The sequence below is a fragment of the Paralichthys olivaceus genome, chromosome 17, assembly GCF_024713975.1.
Source record: "Paralichthys olivaceus isolate ysfri-2021 chromosome 17, ASM2471397v2, whole genome shotgun sequence".
Taxonomy (NCBI): Eukaryota; Metazoa; Chordata; class Actinopteri; order Pleuronectiformes; family Paralichthyidae; genus Paralichthys; species Paralichthys olivaceus.
Genome location: NC_091109.1, coordinates 8521059 through 8542664, shown reverse-complemented (window position 1 = coordinate 8542664; position 21606 = coordinate 8521059).

Sequence of the window (21606 nt, the reverse complement as noted above, 5' to 3'; positions counted from 1 at the left end):
CAAGTATTTCTTTTTTTCTAAATCACTCTCTATCTTTGGCGTGATTGTTTCTGAAGTTGAAGTCAGATGTATTGTTTGTGATGTCTCCATGCGGTCCAGCTGTAACCAGCCCCTGATGTCTACGTTCTAGATATTATTTCTGGCTGTCCGTACTCCATCTTGGGGCACAATGGAGCCTCTTTCATTTTCTGTGTCATAATGCGATAGCACAAATTTCCCCGCGAGGCATCACACTATTGGAAAAGCAAATAACATATGTTGTGTCTCAAACTCACCCTTCTCTCCCCCTTATCCCACTGGTGCAGATGACCAGTGAGTCTGCCAGCGCCAAGGGCTGAGGACAGAGCGGGAAGACAGGAAGAAGAAGAGAGCGTTCTGGAAACATGTCACTTAGACTATCGTTCATCTCCAGAATGAGGAGCAAACATAATATGAATCCTCCCTATCAAAACCCACAAGAGGAGCCATAATGTATTACATTCAGAGTAGCGCCACGACCAAACATGGCTGTGTAATGTACTGCGTGTGTGTTTTATTGATACTGCAGGAGGGATAGTTTTTGTGCTGCCTTGAGGAACCTTCATAAAGCAGATTATCTTTTCTTTGGCATGACTGACTTGGTGCTGCTTTCCAGGAGGGTGTGTGATTGTATCGGTGTGGTTTTTTATTGTATTATGTTTCACAAGATGCCATGCTAATCTTTCACTTATCATCAAGCTCGCAGGGCAAGCTGGCTTTTTGTTCTGCAGAAAAAAGAGGAAAAAACAGAGGAGGACAAATAAGCAGAGAACTAGAAGAAATATACAGGGCAGGCACCATATCCTTATTGCAGACCCGCCCAAATACGGCTGTGAGTAGTATTTTCATATCTACCTACTAATTCCACAGATGTCTGTCTGTCTGTCTGTATGTGGAACGTATATCTCTTGAACTGTTTGTCTGATTGGCTTCACACACGTGTATACAATAAAAATGGAATTAACAGGCAAACAATGCCTTGAAGTCAATGGGGATATAATGTTTTATATCACACTAAACTGCAGAGCTTTAATCTTGTGTTGATGGCTTAACAGACCCCTGAAATAGGTGACATGCAATGTATGACAAATAACAGTTCACTAAATAATTTGGACAGTAATGAAGCAAATTCAGTTTCATTATATGAAAACTATTGACTATAAAACTGATTATAACAAAACATTGTCGATAGATGAACACAAAGTCTTCTTTACTTCGCTCTGCATCATAGACTGTTTATAAAATCTCTGCACACAACGTCCAGCACACAAACAATAAAAGGTTGACAGTATGTTGTTGAACTGTTTGAGGACTCACTATTGACAGGGAATAATTCCGAAGTTTCTCCAGAACATTACTAGAGGAGAAGCAAACAGCCCAATACAATTAGGTAGGTTTAGAACGGGCTCTGCACTAGTAAACAAAATAAAATTTTGTTTCATGAAAAACATTGACTCTAAGATTGGCACCTGAAAACAAATGTTGATCATAGCTGACTTTCACTGTTTCATAAGGAAAGCTGCAACCAGCAAAGTGCACTAGTTCATCTATGAAATGGATGGGGACAGATTCGACTGTCAGGTAACTTTAGATGGCCTGACTCCCCCTTGATTGGAAGATGAAGCGCAATTATTGAAGCGAGATAAAGAGAAAGTGAGATGGGGAGCAAGCAAACGAGCCAGTGAGCGGGAAAAGGAGAGTCGGCGAGGGTAAGAGCGGGTTCAGATGAGGCGAGGGAGAGATGATGAAAAGAGTAGCCACTCGGTCCTCAGAGACTCCTTTTCTTCCCCTGCTGCCAAATTAGCCCAATTAGTCAGAGTGGCCTCTGTTCAGACTGCTGTCAAACCCTGACACCATACAGCAGCGCCAGCGGTCATTCTCTCTCATTTAAGTCAGGCTTTTGACTCTCTCCTCTGCCTCCTCTCCTGAGCCACCTGCACATGTCTCTGCTGAATAATTACTGCTGGTGTGCATGTGTGAAGCGAGAGCCTCTGTGTGTGTGTTTGCAGGCTTGAAAGGGAGACATTCCTTTAAAATCAATGCCCACCTCACCAGCGTGGTGCCGAGCGCGTCCTTCTTATAGCTGCAGCCTCCAAAACTGAGGTGTGAGAAATCTTTTCATTCCTCAGGTAAAATCCACCAAGAATCTTTAAAGCTCATGATGGCCGCAACTCTTTTATCTTTAAAACATCTGAAGAGCCAAACTTTCAGTGCAAAGGAAAAGATTTGAGAAAAGAGGGCGCTGAGGATGAGCAAAGTCTTGGAAAAATGCTCCGAGCATGGGTGTATATGTATGTGCTGATTTGGCAACACTACAACAAAGCCGCACGCAAAAAAATAAAATAAACTACCATAATTGTTTGGTCTCCTGTGCCCCTACACAAAAGCTTCCAGTAAGAATAATGGATGGTTTCACCCTACAGCATCTCCCATGACATCATTCTGTCAGTGCGAACACAAATGCATAAAGTCCCCACCAAAACAGTCACCCCTTGTTTCTAAGATGAAGGGATCACTTATAATTTGATAGTCGCAGTCATCTTTCATTTCAAATCTGTGGAATTGGAGTAAGAGCTGGTGCCTGATAATCACCTGCCCATGGGCCTGGGGAGAACAGAGGAAGAAGGAGCAGGAGAGAGTGGGCTAATTGGACGACCTTGTTGCATGAACAAACACACCTTAAGCCACATGAATGGTGGGAAGTCACTGAGTGAGCCAAAGTGCACGCATTCATCTCTTTAATTTACCTCACCGGTGTTGTATTTCACCGTGAGCCATGTCAGGGGGAAGGCAAACACAGTTCTGACGGGCTGAGACGGAGGAGGAAGTCTGTTTACCTGTGTGAGAGTATACATGATAATTTGCCCGGGTTCAGAGGCCTTTTAATGTATGACAAATACACTCAGGGCCATTTAGGATGCTCCAGCTGAGGTCTGCTTTGAGTATTAGAAATGAGAAATGAGTATTAGTTTAAGAAAATTCTGCAGCAAGTAGAACCCATGAACCTCTGTTCCACTCCTTCTGGATCCAAAGTCTTGATAGTCAATGTAATTGTAACAGTAAAAGTTATTGTTTCACCAATTAAAGACTCAAATTGTTACCCTGGGTCTTTGCAAAGATTCTGGCAACATCACATGTCTCACTCAAAAAGAAGTCTCACTCAATCAATCATCAATCATGATTAGTTGTTTGTATAGCCCATATTCACAAATCACAATTTGTCTCATAGGGCTTGACAAGGTGCAACATCAATGTTGGAAGTATTTGTACATAAGAAAATGTCTGATAGAAATGACGGGAGAAGCAATGATATATCAATTGAGGAGTTATTGTCAGTAATGGTAGAATATGTGCGGAGACATATTGTAATCAAGCAGTCTTGTTGTACTCATAGTCCACGATCAGATGCCTTCACTCCCTCTGTCCCTCCCCTTGTTGCCTCTTTCTCTGTTCACTCTTCAATTTGAAGGAGATCTTTGTCCGTATATTCCAGTTCAAACTGTCAAATGCTTTATTGATATTGTACAAAGCTGAAAAATATTCAGCCATAATAGTTTCCCTCTGTAAAATCTAAACTCCTCTCCCCAACTTTCTTTCTCACTCTCTGTCTTCCTACAAAAAACCTCAGACATTTTTTTCACTGTTGCCCATTAGGGATACATTAGCCACTGCTGTTGTATCGCAACTGCCAGTGAGCTACTGGACCGATTGCAAAAGTTTTTGTACCATTCATTAACACACCCACATTTATAAAGTTCAGTCCCAGTTTGAGAAAGAATGGATTACCTTCAAAAATGTAGCTGCGTGACACATTTACCTTCCTGCTTTAAAAAGTCATCATCCAAAGAGAGGAAAACTTCACTTCAAGAAAGCGAACTATCCAATGTTGACCTGAGCCAAACCAAACTGCTCATTCAAAAACAAACTTCACAGTCTACATCACCTATTGTCCGTAACCTTTTATTGATGTATACAATGATATTAGGCGTGTTGTCAAACACTGGAATATTAATGCTTCTCATATCAATCTGCTCTGCTCCCATTTTGTTTTGCTGGAGGGGGATCGGGTGAACAACCTCTTAGGCCCCTCTGGCCACCTCTTAACCCCAGCTCTAGTGTATGTCAGGCTGCTCCAGGAGCTGTCAGGCGATTCAAAAAGCCCACCGACTAATTAGGCCCTCTGCATGGGTCTGATAAGAAGGGCTCACCAGCGATGGAGAATCAACAGAGCCCTACTGAGCGGCCAAATGAGCCGGGCATGGAGACGAGCGAACAGACAGATGGCTGCTGGCTAACTGGTGGGCAGGGGCGGTGCAGGGCTGTAGAGGAGACCCAGGGGCCATGGGGGCTGGGTAAAAGGGGTCGAGGCAACCAGTGTATTTGGTGCCATACAAATACAAAGAAGGAGATCATGATGGAAATGTGATGATAGAAACACGGATGTATGGAACGACATGACATCATCTGGGGACTTTACAGGAGTTGATGTTGGCTCAGAAACTGGTGTGGTCATGGGGCTGGGGGGCGGGTCTAATTAACCCTTTGTTTACCCTTCACATTATGTTTTTTATTAGTTTTACCTGAGGCATCTTTGAATACAGAGGCCTCCGACTTTTTGTCACATGTTGGGTAATTACAATTATACACAGGAGGATAACATTGTAATGATGAAAATATATGGTGCTTACTTTGAAAGGTGACTAGGAATCAAGTTGTAATATCTGTATCAATACTGCACAATTATATATTTAATTATTAGGTATAATTGTTTTAAATAGGGCAAAACCCCTTATACACCATCCACACATAAAGACACACAAGCACACACACACGCTACATACATGTGTGCCTCTTTGCTCTAGGGGACATTTATTTTGCCTCAGCAGATTCCCTGAAAGCTACAGGACATCTGTGTGTGTGTGTAGGTCTGTATGACAGCTCACGTCCACCCTGGTGACTTACTGGAGGCGAGCCTCTCAGTTGTGCTTTGACATACCTTCAACTGTGGGAATCATGAACAGCACAGATGTGTGTCCGTGCATGTGTTTGAGTGCCCATGTGTTATTTAATGTGTCAGAAGGGCGATGTTCAGCACTTTCAAGGTGGCTGAAGCCCTCAACGGTCCTCGAATCCAACAGAGACAAACCAATCCCCCCGGTTGACATGCAGCATGGAGACATACATCCCACACCAGGGAGCGAGGAGGACATGAAGTGGTGACTGTGTTTGTGTTAAAGTGTTATCTATAATAACTTATGTATGAAAGGACCATAGCAAGGTCATTTTTAAATTTTAAGGTTGGGGGGTTTGAGAAATTGCCCATTAACTTACATACTGGGTTGCATTGATAGGGAGGGGCTCTGGTTTGTGTGTGTGTGTTTGGTTTGCTGTGAGCCAATGGCTGTGCTTTATGTGTTGAGTGATTGCAGGTGTGTCTGAGTATATCTCAACTAAAGCCACCTGAAGCAAACACTGCTCTCATTCTCCTGTGTTTCTCTCTGTGCAGGTATGATGCATATGCAAGATTTAAGTAGCCTAAATGTTTTGATATCCTCTCATTCTCCAGTGTGTTTCTCTCTCTGCAGGCCGAGGTCACTTCCGAAGCTGCCGTCTGAAGACAAAGTTGGGCTTCTCAGGCTGAAATGCGCTGCCCAACGTTGGAAAGAAGCTGTGAGGAGGAAGACCAGACTGCTCTTCCCCTCCCCTCCTCGGCAAGTAGGATATTGTATGTTCCCTTCCCCTTTCTATATATATGATTACTGCAGTAGCAATGTTGGATTTTAGTATAATAATACATGAAATAAAACACTAAGCTTTGAAACTATCATGTCTTATTGGTCTTATGTCTGGTAAAACTGGTTGGTCAAGTTCATGTTCTGTATAAGCAAAGGGTGTTTTAGATCAAATAATCAAATAAGATGTTGGAGCAATTATTAGCACAATAGCATTAGAGTTATTAGAACGACTTCTTAAAGAACAGAGGCTGGACACAGTCAGGCTAAGGAAGCTGTTTCCCTCTAAAAGCCACCAATCCACTCTGCTCGATCAGATCTATTCATCATCAAGGTTTTCTGCTGTACAAGAGGTTTAGTGACGTCCCTGTTGTAAGTTGCTTTGGGTGAAAGTATATAAATAAATGTCCTATAATGAACAGTTGAAGAAGGCCTGTGTTGATAAGGTGTAATTTTTAAATTTTGAAATGGCACACAACCATTGATTTCCATTCATCTTTGTGTAATATGAAAATCCATTGAACTAAAGACGATGACATTTGTGCAGAAAATGAAATATTTCAGTTTTTTAAAGTGTGCAGCTCTGCCAGCTCTTTTATTTACTGAGCTGTTTTTCAGTCTTTGACTACTAAGCCATGATGGTGTGTGTGTGTGTGTGTGTGAGTGTGTGTGTGTATAAGATGCACTTAAACCTCCCCATTAGCAGCCCTCAGTGCTACACCCACCCAGACAACCCACAGTTCACATTTTCAGAAATAGCACAGGTTCAATCTCTTTCAAATTTGACTCACAGAGGAGATGTGCACGGCCTTTGTTGGACGCTTTTATCCACAGTCGCTGCATTGCTGTGAGTATGGGGGGGCCCAGAGGGAATCAAACCATTTCTCCTTCTCTCTCTGTCTCCTTCTCTCTCTGTCTCCTTTTCTCTCTTTTTCCTCATTCTGAGATGAGTGACTCAAGCTCTGTATCGGCTTGCGAATGATCAGAGTTCAGTGACTCGCCAGTCTGAATATACTTATAACAGAGGGAAGGTGCTCTGGGGAAATACTTTCAGGAACTGTAGTTTGATAATTGTTTTGTATTAATATCGAACCATACTGCATGCACCTTTAGATGTTTAGTTGGAATTAGATAACAATGTCCTTCAATTCATATTTATAGAGACACATATACACTCACTGAACACTTTATTAGGAACACCCTAGCCTCTTTTTACTCTTGAAATGGCCTCAAAGCTCAATTCTTTGTGCCAGGCATTCAACAGGATATTGGAAATATTCCTCAGAGATTGTGATCTGAGGTTGGACTGAAACAATAATTCAGGCTTGGAATGTGACAGTTACCTTGCTGGAAGTAATCATCAGAGGATGGTGCATAAAGGGATGCTCATCAATGCTTTGTTAGGCTGTGGCATTCAAACCAAGACAGGTTGGGTCCGTGGATTCATGCTGTTGATGAAAAAACTTTGACCTTGTACCATCAGCATGCACCAGCAAAAGGTTTTCCTCTGTCCAGTTTTGCAGCCTGTGACCACTGCATTGTCAGATTCCTCTTCTTGGCTGACAGGATTGAAATCTGCCTCCAGGTCCGACATGTTGTGCTTTCTCCGATGCTTTTCTGGAGTGGAATGGTTATGTGAGTTACTGTATCACTTGTTGGCTTGAACCAGTCTGGCATTTCTGTCTGAGGAACTGTCATTCACTGGATGGTTTTTGTTTTTTGCGCCATCTTCCTAAACTCGAGAGACTGTTGCCCCCAAAACATATGAACGCTCACTGCCTGACAACTGCTGGAGGCCGACTTTTCCGTGACTCGCTCACTAACTTCTCTGCTTCAGTTGTAAAAGTCTTTCTGTGTCTCTACCATCATATGTAGCGAAATCACAACCAGGGTGTGCACAGGAAGGCGGGTCGGTTGGTGACAGACAGGTACGCCAGCCAATCATTTAGTTTTTATTAGAGTTTGAGATCTTACCAATCCACTCCTTAAAGCAGTTTCAGAAATTCTCGGACCAGCATCATGCCACAGTCAAAATCACTGTATTGACATTTGATGTTTGACCTGAACATTAACACATATTGACTGAAACACTCAACCTAGTTATTTCTACATGAAGCTTATGCACTGCTGCCACATTATTGGCTGACTGGATAATTACCTGAATGAGTAGGTGTAGAATTGTTTCTAATAAAGTTCTTGATGAGTGTAGACACAATTTTACTGTTACATCCATGACCCTAATGTGTGTGTGTGTATAGGTGTGTGTGTGTGTGGTCTGTGTGGGTACGTGCATATTCTCCATTCCAGCTCTCCCAGGAGACCTGCTGGTCCAGGTAGTTTAAATTGGTCGTGCTGAAAGGCCCTTGGCACAGATGTCACCAGGCCAGAGTCTTTTCCAGACTTATCAGATCATGTTCCACTTTTTTTGGATGCTTGTTTTTTTTCCATCCCCATATACCTTCCCACTCCTTCCCATCCAAAGGGCTCTATCTGTCTCAGAAGCAGAAGTTGATGCCAGGTATCCATCTCACATCATTTTAAGTCCGGCCAGCATTCACTGGCTGCCTGGCCTGGTCGTCTCTTGTGATTTGTCTCTCAAAGGCAGCTTGATTTCTAAGTAACAGACCAGATGCCAGCTATTCTTTCATATTGAGGCTAAAGGACGTCTCTGGTTCCGGCTAATCACTGGTCTCTGTATATAAAAGGTCTTTGTGGCCATCTGAGTGTACAAGTTTTGAAAGTTTTGATGCGAAGAAAACAACACAAAACCCACTTGGATGTTAAATGGAACTTGGAGGAATGGAACAACAATATATAGAGTGTAACAGTTATACAGCCTGAATTTATTGAGATTTATTCAATATAAATAAGCACATTTCAGTTTCTTCTACAGACTTCATGTTTACCAGCTGTTAGAAGTTTGACCTGTGGCATGTTGCTGCACGGAGGCATCAATCTAAACCTAGTCCATTTCTGACAATGGGTAAGTGTTGCACATTTCATATAAATAAATACATACGCAGCCCAGTGAGAGCCCATAAAGATGTAAATATGCAAAAAGCATTGCACATTAAGTACACAGTTTATGGAATTCTACCCTTGCCACATATGAAAAATGAGGCCCATGCATGAATTTACAATTCAGATGGGTTTCCTTAGGGATGCCCATTTAAGATGAATTGGTATAATATATTTGTTGTCTTTTCCGCTCACCACTGCCATTGAACATCATTAAGTAATGCGCACTCACTGGTGGAAGCAGCACTCGTGTTTATCATCATTTACATGGCAAGGAGTCGTTAGCCCGGGCCTTGGGTCGACTCTGTTGTGAACTCTGTAGTGTGTTACCACCACCAGTGTGTTTCCGCCTGCTCCGTGTCTCATGCTCATCCATCATATCAATTTTACATACGAAAGATCTAAGGATAAAAATCGTATTAGCAGCGTGTCTAGAAAAGGGGGCCGATGGTGGACGTCTCTACATGTTGTGTTTCATGTGCGATGGTCTGCTCAACAACCATGTACACTCGAAGCTCATTTATACGTCAGTTGGAAACCACAGGCTGAGCGGCCATGTTGATTCAGGCAGCGACAAAGTCCACACTGAGCAGATCCTTCTTGCCTGCTGTGAAGGATTATGAGAGTCATTTTCCAGGGTCTTGAGAAGAGGTCTACATGGAACGCGACAATCCCTGTTTTAGCACCATTATATATCTCCCTGTGGGGTGCACGGAAAGAACCATCCATCATGTTTTGGGGGATAAAGGGGAATGAGGAACAGTTAGCAGTGTCCTTGAATATTATTCCTGTTATCAGGCTTGTTTGGTCTTACAATGTCTTATTTGTGTTTTGTGTCCGTCCTACAATTCTCCTTCTACTGTTTTTAAGTGTACTTTAATATAAATTTAAAATAAGGTGACCAATTTTATTAAGTTTAAGCCTGTTTACCCAATAAATATGGGACATCTATATTTTTTTTCTTCATCCGTCCCAATGCCTCATGTCGATCTTGGTCCTAGTTTTGATAGAAACTTGATTTTATTGTTTTCTGTTCATACCAATGAAATGACAGAAAACAACAAATAAACTTGAAGGGAAATAATGTGGATTAATGTTTATGGGGGGGTTTGTATAGAGACACTGCTCATTTGCTTTTGTTGGATTATGATTATTGAGGTTAGCAAGACATACAAGGGAAACTCTAGAGTCTAACACTGCCCCGGAGCAAACAAGGCAAAAAATGGTCTCTTTTTTACTGTTTTATTTTGTCACAGGGGCAGTTTGGAAATGGTTTCTGACTCTGGATAATGGGGAGACTCATTTGACATGGCACCGCATGTTCAATAACATTTGGTTCTCCCCCTTATACACTACTTTTTTTTACCCCGCTTGTGTTGCTAATTGAATTAGACGTTTAAGACTATCGTGATTCTTCAATTAGAGATTATTTAATTTCCCTTTTATCAGAGGGGTGTTAAGCAGCTGACTGTCATTATGATCCAAACAGAGAGAGAATGCCATTAGCGGAGCAGGCTTCTCTTAATCCATAATATTTTGGGAGCCTCAAATTGCATCATAATGTCTTTTCAGCTAAATTGAAAACAAACTGAATATGATTGGATTTGGTTTAAAACTGAAAAATAAGTATCTGAAATGATGATTAAAAGAACAGTTTTTCATGACTTTCGTGGGCCATGTAGACCACTAAAGCTGGATCCAGATGGAACAGTCTGGTGTACAGAGGCTTTCCATGATCGGCGTCGCAAGCTGGTCTCGTTGCTGAATTAGGACATGACGAGAAAGTTTTAATGCCCCTTTTTTAACATGTTTACCATCAGCTGTTCGGTTGAGTTGAATGGTGATACTCATCATCTCATCGCTTACCTCATTACCTCTTTGATGGTTTGTCACTGAAGCGCTATGAATCCTGGGAGTGGTTGGGTCAGGGAAGGTCTAGCCATTGCAGCCTTTGTTTCTGAGGAAAAGGAGCCTCTGAAACGGGACGGTCTGGTTGCACCATTCTGTAAATGCAGCCCCTGAATTGAAACATTGCTTATTCACCTTCTTGGTGAGATTTCGAGGAGAACATTGATGTAACTCACATATCTAAATATCCTGCAGCCTAACTTATCTACTTATTATTCAATTATTCAGAACATGAGAGTGGTATCAGTCTTCTCATCTAAACCTAGGGAATAATAGTGTGATTCAAAACAAACCTTCAGTTTATGATTAGAATACTTTCAACAGCATATTGAGTGGCGCTGCATCAGAAAACATTTACACACCTTAGTTCTTTCAGACCTTTCACAGTATGTAGACTCACCCCCCAGCAAGTTCTATATGTCTCTCTTCACACACATGCAAACACACCGCTGTCTTTTCACTTTGTTCCCCGTCCTCCCCCTCTTCGTCTGCTCTCCCCTCCCTCTCCTCAGTCCCCGGCCCCCATACATGGCTTCTCCCATAGCGGATAATGTGAATGGACTCAGTCTCCCGGGTGTTGTGGGCCCCCTCTCGAGCCTCGCAGGCAAATTTGCGGCAGGCCCTCTGATGGGCGCAGCACACACGGAGTCTGCAGCAGTTTGCAACGGGGCACAGAACGGAACGGATGTGAAAGGATGATGATGGGTTTCGTCTTGGACTTCGAGGATTGTATCGCTGCATGCCGAGCGCAGCGGAGCAGGGAGCAGGCTGCTTGGCCAAGGCAGAGCTTTGTTTTGAATCCACAAGGACTTGTCATATGCCTCAAATCGTTTGCTTTCACTACGCTGTAGATTCATGCTCCACCGTGAACGGAGACAGGGCCCTGCTGTCTACTACTGAGAGTGTGTGTGAGTGTGTGTCACTGCACAAGTATGTGTGTGCCAAGACGATGTGCATTCAATTTATGTTTGTGCTGGCATGTCTGCAGTGCACATGTGTGTTTGGTGTGTGTGTGTGATAGGGAGCAACACTAACATCCGGCTGTGCTGTGTTCTGTGTCACTCTCGATCTGTCTTTGCTCTGTTTGCTGTCATGGGACAGACTCTGAATAAATAAAAACATCCAAATGAATAACTCTTTACTATTTTCAGTCAGATAATTTCACCATGAATTCTTACTTGAAACACAGACATTTTTCCCCTCAGCTGATTTACCTAATGCAGACAGGGCCGTTCCAATTAAGTATCATTGCTGCAAAGGTAACTCATCACCTGATTGAATTTCTTGTTCGTCGAAACCTTCTGACACTCTTTTAAGTTGTTTTCAGCCGTGTGGTGGCCCCTGGTTTAAGCATGGATGAGGCAGCACCTGACGTAGAAATTCTACTGCAGAAAGCCCAGTAGTGTTGTTTACACCCATAAAACAGTTTTGCATCATAGCTTGTTGGCAAAGTCATCAACACCCACTTATGGGCAGCGTATGTCAGGAAATGTACTGTAAAGAGAATACACATGTCTCCACAGCTTTCTCTGTCCAGCAAATTCTTTATCTATAATCAGGTCATCAGGTATCTGCTGACATGTTCACACTAACATTTGAAAACCTAATCGAATCTGGTGGGTGCAGTATTTCCCCTGCAAGTGTGTCCATCTCTGGAGTTTGTATTGCAATGTCTACATTAAAAATACTCTATGAGCATGTATTTGTGTATTTTATATGTACATGAATGGGAGTTGTGTTTAAAAAAAAAAAAAAAAAAAAAAAAACTCAGGACGCAGCCGGTTTAAAATAGGTCAGTTCTCAAAGCTTCTAATTGCTCGAGCATGGCCGCAGCATTTCATGCTACATTAGTCTGGGTTTAAACCTAATCTGCCTCTATTAATGTTTTATGCTTAATTTCATGGAGGTGAGGACTGACTGATGCTGCTTGGCCACCAGAATTATTACCTGGCAGCAGTGGGTGGCACTGGGTGACACGGGTGAGTGAGTATAGTGCAGGTTTGAACCCGAATGCCCAGCGTGATTCTGCAGAGGCATTGCCCTTCAGTGTGTCAATGATATGAAAACATTTTCCAGGTTTCCATGTGTTCTATTTAAGATACAGTGTATTAATTAACTATGTGTCATGGAAATATAATAAAAACACGGTGAAAAAGAGGTGCATCTTTCATCTATATACTTTGAACGTGAACATTAAAATACGCAGATTTTTTTTAACCTTAACACTAACAGTCAGAAATAAAAGGCCATGACAACATTATTTTAACAAAGCAGAGGAACAGTGGGAGAAAAATGTGTCCGACAGCTGGATTTCAACAACAAAGGTAAAATGAAGCCATTGTTGGTCATAATTGATGCCAAAATTTGGAAAGAAAAAAAAGTTGCCTTGCTGTTCTTTTTGCCTGAAACTGTTGCATGACCTCGACATTTCAACTTTGATTTTTTGTACTTTAACAGCATCGGTTCGACAGCTCCAGCAAAATCACACAGAAGAAATAAAAAACAAGCTTCTGTAGGAAACAAAAACATCTCAGTGAGTAAAACAATCACCTAAATGAAAACACTTCAATCTAATTGTCCACATCCAGCTGATCAATACCTGAGATCATTGATTTCAGACATGAAATACTGGATGGCACTAACTCATACATGGTGATTGGGTGGGAATTTAATAGCATTTGGGGGATGGTTCTGTGGATGTCTGCTCCAGTGCTTTGAAGCTTATCCCAACCCCCTATCACAAAGACAATGATTTCAGGGTAGAGTTGTGTAAGATTTGTTGAAATATAGCAAGTATTATCCAGTATTAATCCTGAATTAGCTCAGTATTTTTTCCAACATATTTTAACATACAATTTGCATTTCACAATGTTCAGGAGCAGGTCCATGCCTCAACCTTTACCTCAACACCTCTAATCAATCTGCCAAGCCCACATATACCTGGTTAACACTCGCTAACTAACTTAGTATAGACAGTATATAAAGATGGACAACACATCTCCACATTCTGCTATATTATACAGAAATAAGGCTGCCACTGTGCACAGTAGTGATCAGAGGTGGGAGCTGTGGGAGTGAGATACACACACACTTGACCAATGACCAGTTAGTCTCAGTTGTCAATCATGACATTTCGTGGTGGTTTTGTAGAATCAATTAAGTAATTAGAACCAAACTTATTGGAAAATGTACACTTTTTACAACCACCTAAGATAGCAGGAACCACCTTTGTCAAACAATGTATTTGATGTGTACTATTACACTGGACTACACTCTAGTTTGGTCCATGTCCCATCAGATAACATGGAAGAGGCTGGATTTATGACCTATACTGCTGCCAGCCACCAGGTGGCAATCAACACACTTTGGCTTTACTTTTAGGGAGCAGTCCTGTCGTCCATAATGGATGCAAACGTTACACTAACATCTTCCTGGTTGGATACTGCTGGACATTAATCTTCTGCCTCATTGTGCCATCAGCTTCAAGGTTGTCTAATGACTTGCAACAAAGGCAGTGCTCTGTTCTTAACGACCCGGTGGGTTCGAACCCATACTTGAACACCAGGCTGTCCTCTCATTAGTCCACTCATCACTTCTCAATCATAGTGATCCCCACAACCTGGAAATGCTGCTTCCTAAGACTTCATAATATTCTAACTTTGTCTCCAGCACCTCTGTCTGCTTGCTTCCATGCTGCCAAAAAAAAAAAAAAGTCTCCTCATTGATTCAGTCGCTCTTCAGGCGAACTTGTCACCCCTACGTTACCTCTGGGTTTGCCCCCACTCCAGGGCCCAAGCTCTTTTTCAGGCTGCATTATTCCATTTAAACTTCAATCCTATTTATGGCCTATCCTATCCCCCTGCTCGCCCGGGGCTATCAAACTATTCATCCAGCCGACTTCATGTCACCCTGTCATAAAAGCCTCTTTTGGGATATGTGTGATGCGGATGTGTGTATGTTTGTGTGTGTGTGGAGTAGGAGAGAGGTGTGCATGTGTCTGTTTGTGGGAGAGATGAATGAGTGTGCATGTTTTTGTCTGTTGCACATTCCCATTGTTTGTTCATTGGAAACAAATGGTTGCCATGTCTGTCTGTATATTTGCGGTGAAAGAAATGAAGAAAGTGTTCAGTGATTGTTTCCGTTACTTTGCATAGAGCACCTGCTTTTTCAGATATGCATGTGCAGAGTGAAGAGACCTGCATCCTCGTTGTCTGTACAGCAAGTTGGCTTTACTTTTGGGGAGCTGTCATGCCGTCCATCTTTGTTTACAGTCTGTGGTTGCAACGAAGACGTCTCATGCATGCATGTGTTGTCAGTCCATGAAAAAAGATCAAACCTGACACGTTTTTACCCAAGAAAAGCGACCCTGCTGTCAGCTGACTCTGCAACATGTTTGAGAGCAGACGTCTTACGCATGAAGGAAGAACTTATGGATGTAGAAGGAGTAAGTCCAAAGAAAATGTATTGATGGAGAGAAGGTGAGAGAACGTGTGCTGTGCAGAAAAGATTGACAAGGATAGATGTCGTACATTAGAAAGAAACCAAGAGAGAGAGGTTGAACATGAGCTGTCAACTCATGGCTTTACAGAACCCCCCCCTTTAACTTCCTCACTCATCCCAATTTGTGCCGTGGCGGAACCACCTGGATCAGCAGAAAGGGGAAGTTGGGAAAGATGCACGATAAAAGATATGCCCATCACCATCCTCTTCTCTCCCCTGTTTTTGTTATTGCTAGTTGTTGTTTCATCCTTTGCTTTCTTTTTACGATGTGTCTCCCTCCAATCCAGTCTGCAGGATGCTCCTAATGGGCCACTGCAGCGACGTTTCAGGCGAGGCTCTTTCGTGTGCCGGAGTCAAGGGGCGCGGAGGGTACGGCGAGACAGGCAGGATGAGGGATAATGTGAGACAGATTGACAACCACAAGAAGGCATTAGGCAAATGGCATCATTAAAAAGTGCAGTTACCTGGGCCTGGCTTCATGTGGCATCAGATGAGAGAGGAAGAGTGAGAGGGAGGAAAGGGGGAAACACGTCAGGGCTTTGCGCCCCCAGCTTTGCTGCTCTGGTAATTTTGATCTTCTCGCTCGACTGTTTTAATACGTTTCACCACTTGACTTTCAGGCTTGATCATGAGACAGAGACCAAGGAAGAAGGACTCTTTGATGCCTCGAGTGCATGTGTGTCCGTATGTGCATGTTGTGCTGAAATTCAGATAGTCTGATGACGGACAATTTAAGTAAACAGCTAAAGGTGTTACAAAGAAATAAAAGGCTTTAAAGGCTCATACACTGGATGCTTGCGTTGGATGTGGAAGCCAACAATCATGACTTTTGACAGATGATCAAAGGTAATATTTTTACTGCTATTTCTTTAAATCTGAGTTTGAACATGTGATTAATTTAATTTGTTAATTAATAGAAGCGGTAAGTGGTTTTATTGCTGTGGCACAGATTACTGATAATTTAAAATAAACTTTAAAGGCCATGGATACACAGCAATAGGCCACATAATTAAAACCAGTTTCTGCTTTGTGTGTGTGTGTGTGTGTGTGTTCTCTGCATGTATGACCGTCCTCTGATGCTGCTCTTTTTAAATGGCAGCACAGATAGCCAAGGAGAAAAGGTAAAGTGAAATCATTTGACTGCATAGATTCCTGCTGGGATGCCTCCAGCAGCTAGACACATGCACACACGCACATGAACATGCAGGCATACACACACACACACAGAAAGAGAGAGAGTTGGGTCACTTGACTTGACTTCAGAGGACATTACATTGATTTACATTGATTTTCTGGGGACTTACTCTAACCTTAACCATAGTTACTACTTGCCTAACCTTAACCTAAACAAATATTACCAAACATTGTTATTATACCTGCTTAACATTAGCATTTTAATGTGCAGCCTGACAGAGATGCAGCATGGAGACTGATGCCAATACATACAGTTGTAGCAGAAAATAACATCTGTACAGATAATTAGAGGAGAAAAGAGACGATGGACAATGACAATGAATTCAATGTAAGCAAATATAACATTGTAGGCTTTTAGCTGTTATTCACTTGAATTCATTTGAATGCAGTAATAATGTAGATGTGATACGTTACCAGTATCGATGCTGTGTGTGTCCCTGCTTGTGTGGATGTGTGCACGTGTGTCACTTCCATGGGTCTACACTTGCAGATTAAACTATTTCCTCATTCCAAACACAAATTGGATTCCGGCACTGAGCGTAGTCCAGGACGGCAGAAATGTTCCCCACATGATTGTCACAGACCGACAACTCGCTTGTTCCCGGGTGCAATAGACCAATGACTGAATAATGAAATAAATAAAATTGATGCCCCGCACATGTTTCAAATCCATAAACCTATCTAATCGGCTCGGCGGAGAAATGGGTAGCAGTTGAGGCCTCACGTTCTCAGCGTTCCACCATTATGTAAATTGAAGCCAATCAAACCGCCGCCACGGAGAAGCTTTGTAATGGAGCGTTGATTAGCTAGGCAGCTTTGAATCAGCCATAAAAAGAGTCATATAAATGGGTAAATTCAGCCTGGCATAATTTAGCCCAGTGAACTTAATATGACTCTGAAGTCACACTGTGTTATACATATGCACATTATGGTAACCGTCAATGCTCAGTTGAAATTGATGTTTCATCTTTGATGTTATTAATGGATTTGACGTGGTTTTCACATTAGTCTGTGTCCGTACTACAAAAAAGTGTCCCTTGACATTTCTGGACATGAGGAGTGAGCATAAATCTATAAATATTCACACGTTGGGTGTGTGCTGGGAGCGTTCACTGATTAGTGATGGGTGGCAACAAAAATAAATGGGAATAAATGTTTTCCATCACTTCCAACTCCTTGTATATTCAACTCCTCTCTCTGCCCTTGTTTGTTTTTGTCGTCCCTGCCAGAGTCAAAGATAGTCTGGCCTGTTTGTGTGTCCTTGTGTGTCGCTCCGTCTCTGCCAAAGACACGTCCATGATTAGAAATAGGTGAGTGAGCACTTCCTCTAGTTGTGTCCCCTCTGACTCGCTGTTGTCCTATTTAGTGTTGTTGGCCAATGATATCACTCTGGCGTTTCCCCTTGGTAACAGTAAATTGCTGTTTCTGCCGACCTTGTTGCGCGCCCAGCCAGGTTTCAGTTTATAGTTCGGTCTTCTGTGGATGTCTCCCTCTGTGTTTGTGTGTCTGTGTAGAGGAGGCGTTGAGGTTACTGTACTCTTGTGAAAGTGAGATACACAGCAAACAGTCGAAGTAAAGAGGCATCAAACAGAGAAAAACATCCCAGTTGTGAAGCAGCAAGGCATCAAATGAGTATTGAAACATCCATTATGTCAATCTACCATTAAATTACAGCAGTACTGGACAAGAGGGTGGATGGATGGGATTGACGCTGAAGTATCCCACATGAAATTAAATCAGAACTGTGCCTGAATGTGCATTTAGGACAATGTATGTTTTTAAACAGATTCTGCATGTGAATATATAGACTGACTTTGCCAGACGGACTGTATAACGAATGGAAGAGAGAGTCTTGGAAATCCGACGTCTACACTGGAAGAAATTAAATTTAACCCCAGAAGTTAATTCATCGTCAGAAGTCAGATGTTAGCCGATGGGCTCCGAGATGGTAAACAATGTAAAATGTACCATCAAAATAACATATGATCTTTTTTTATTATTTTTGCCTCTTCTGGTATCAAACCGTATATGTAGTTGCACTGACTTCTTGTATGTGAAGGTAGAACATACTCTGTTCTTTGTTAAACATTAACTGTACCTGGATGGTTTAGGACTTCATATAATATTTAGCAGGGTATATTGTTTATAAAGTGATCCTTTAATGAGTAATGCAATAGTCAATGCAGGAGCCTTCAACAGTTTATAATTGTCTTACACATGTGTTGCAGTGATGCATTGATCCCAAACTGAGGCTGACTGTAGCATGCAGGGCAGCGACACATCCTGAGTCCTTTCCTCTTTTCACCCGTCATCTCGAGAGCGTTTATCTCGTGCTTTATTTCAATGCCGATGCATGAATATAACCACTTTGTAAGAATTGTGCATATCTGCAGGCGGCACACCTTGCTGTACACATATTATTTGGTCTAATGGCAACAGACCCAGAGGACAAAAGAACTCACGCTTGCACACGGGCACACACGCCGACACATATTTGCCTCCTGAGGTCCCCTCTCGTCTCTTTCATCTTTTATTCAAAAGTGCTGAGCAGGAATAAAAGAATTGGACGATCGAGTCAAAGCGACAAGAGGGAGGGGAAGGTGGTGTGTCTGTGTGTGTGTGTGTGTGTGTGTGTGTGTGTGTGTGTCTGTGTGTGTCTGTGTGTGTGTGTGTGTGTGTGTGTGTGTCTGTGTGTGTCTGTGTGTGTGTGTGTCTGTGTGTGTGTGTGTCTGTGTGTGTGTGTGTGTGTGTATGTGAGTGGTGGGGCTGAAGACACATTTGGGCTCTCACCTTTTTTTTCACTCCCTCCATCAGGAAGAGGGATCTCTGATCTTGACTTTAGTAGTGTTTACTAATGTTTCATTCATTAAGCGTCAGCAGCCACAGGAGGGACATCATCCATCTGCCAAAGTGGATGTTATTATCACCTTAAATCACCTCACTGTGGACCTGCTTTGTTGGCAGTCGCAGGCCGAGGGAGGCCAGCCCCCGTTAGCCCCCGGGCGGAGAGACGCTGTCACTCTCTCCCTTCCTCGTTTCTCACCCTCCTCCATTCTTTCTCCACATTACTCTACTTTCTGGTTGAATTTTCTTTCTTTCTTTGCTTCTTTGTTTGTCTTTCTTTCTTACAGATGTCCATTTCTGCCAGTGAAGGAAGAAAGAGATGGCTGCTATATCAAAGTTATGACATTAAAAAGTAGAAATTATGAGCCAGTAAATTAAAACTTCATTATCCTGAGATACTAAATCATTCATGTGAGATACTTAGTTGTTATTTTTTTACATCATTATTTTTAGATATTGTGAGATACTAAGTCATTATGTTGCAGTGATATGTGATTATTATAATATCATTATAATGACTGACAAGTTTTTTTTTTTTAACCAAGTGGTGGATATTGTCTTTCTTCCTTTCTGTCTTTCTCTCTATCTTTCTGAGAGGACTTAAGTTGAATATTCCCTGTTAACACATCAGGGCAGACAGTTGTCCTTGCAGCTCCTTTTTTTTCTCTCAAACAGACACTCTCCCCTTTTCTCTCCATCTCCACTCTCTGTCATCCTCTCTCTCCTTCTTCCCTCTATTTATCTCAGGCACCCCCACCCCCCCATCGCCCATCAGTTTTTGCTGCTCAGCACAGCAATTATTGCCCCCACTCCGCTTTGCAATGACCTCTGAGATGATTAAGTGAGATTACCTGTACAGTACTTGTGGCATGCTGTGAGACGGTTTGTCGATGTGTGTGTGTGTGTGTGTGTGTGTGTGTGTGTGTGTGTGTGTGTGTGTGTAGGGTACAGTAGCTAGTCGTCTTTAGCCACAGGGCAGGTGAGCCCCTACAGTGTGTGTATGGTCGACTGGCTGCTTACAGTATTTCACAGTGATTTGTAGCCTGGCATACATAAGCAGTGCTTATCATCTGAGGACTAAATGAATAGATTTGAGGGGAAAGGTGACAGAGTGGACTTGAACAGTCTCTTGTGGTCACTTATCTCAGACAGATCATCATGTAACACAATCTGGATGAGCTTATGTACGTTTAAATATGGACAGAGTCTCATGCGATAGTCATAAAAGTTGTCGTTTCACCTCCTCCATTAAAAGATAGAAATTATAAACCCTATAGAAAAGGGAATATACTGTATATATAAACTACACATAAGAAGTATTTCCACACACCCCAATCTAAGGGCCCTTTCCTGTTGGTTCCCCCACTTTCATCACAATACGCGTCTCATTAGGTGTCCGTTGCTCAGCACCACCTCCGGGTGGAACTTACACTAATGAGGACACTACATCTAATGAACATCCTCCTCCCTCTGTCCTTAATTACAGCGCCATGCCTGTCCCCGAGCTGAGAGTAGCAGCACAAAAAAAAGAAAGCCCCCGCTGAAACACAAGCGCCACAAAACCTCCTCGTCCCCGAGAGCTGAAACAGCAGAGACGTGTCTATGTCCGCCGCTCTGCAACGCCATGTTCGGCTGTGTGTGCGTGTCGTTGTGTCTGGAACGCGGGTGTTTGTTCATTACACGGCGAGCTGTGCTATTATTTGATATTAGATGAAACAAGCTGAAGGCTCCTGGGTATATTGGTGATTAAACATGCGGTTACAAGAGTACGCGTGACGCACAGTGCGTCAGTGGATAATGCAGCTTAACAAGGAATACAATGACTGATGCACTCGTTGATTACAACCTGATGTAACTCACATAGTAGGGCCTGGTTTTCACCACACAAAGTTGTCGTCTAATTTCTTCTTTAAAGAGGAAACTCAAAGTTGGCCTTGAAAAACACGAGTTTTAAGATGAAATGATGCTGCTACATACAATATTAGATTTACGTTGCGTAACTCTCAGTTTAAGCTTCTGATTTTTTTATGTGAAATGAGATAATGTCCGACAGAACCTCATCATCCAGAGCTCCAATCGCCGAATGAAAACATTGTAAAGCAAATGCATGCTGGCACTGATATGACAGTGAAGGACGTAGAACAATACAGCATAATGGTTAATAATACCAGCAGTGCAGGCATGATGGCTCCGTCAGTTTTCCGTTTAACTCGATTTCCAGACATGAGCTTTGTTTTATTAAAATCAAAATGTAATACAAGCCTGTTGACCTCAGTGTTACACAATGCAACATGCACTTTAAGTAGAATTTTGCACTTTCCTTGATTATTTAAAAAATTCTTTGCACGTCTATAATCATGCCTTATAATTAAATAATTTCTTCTCAGCCCTT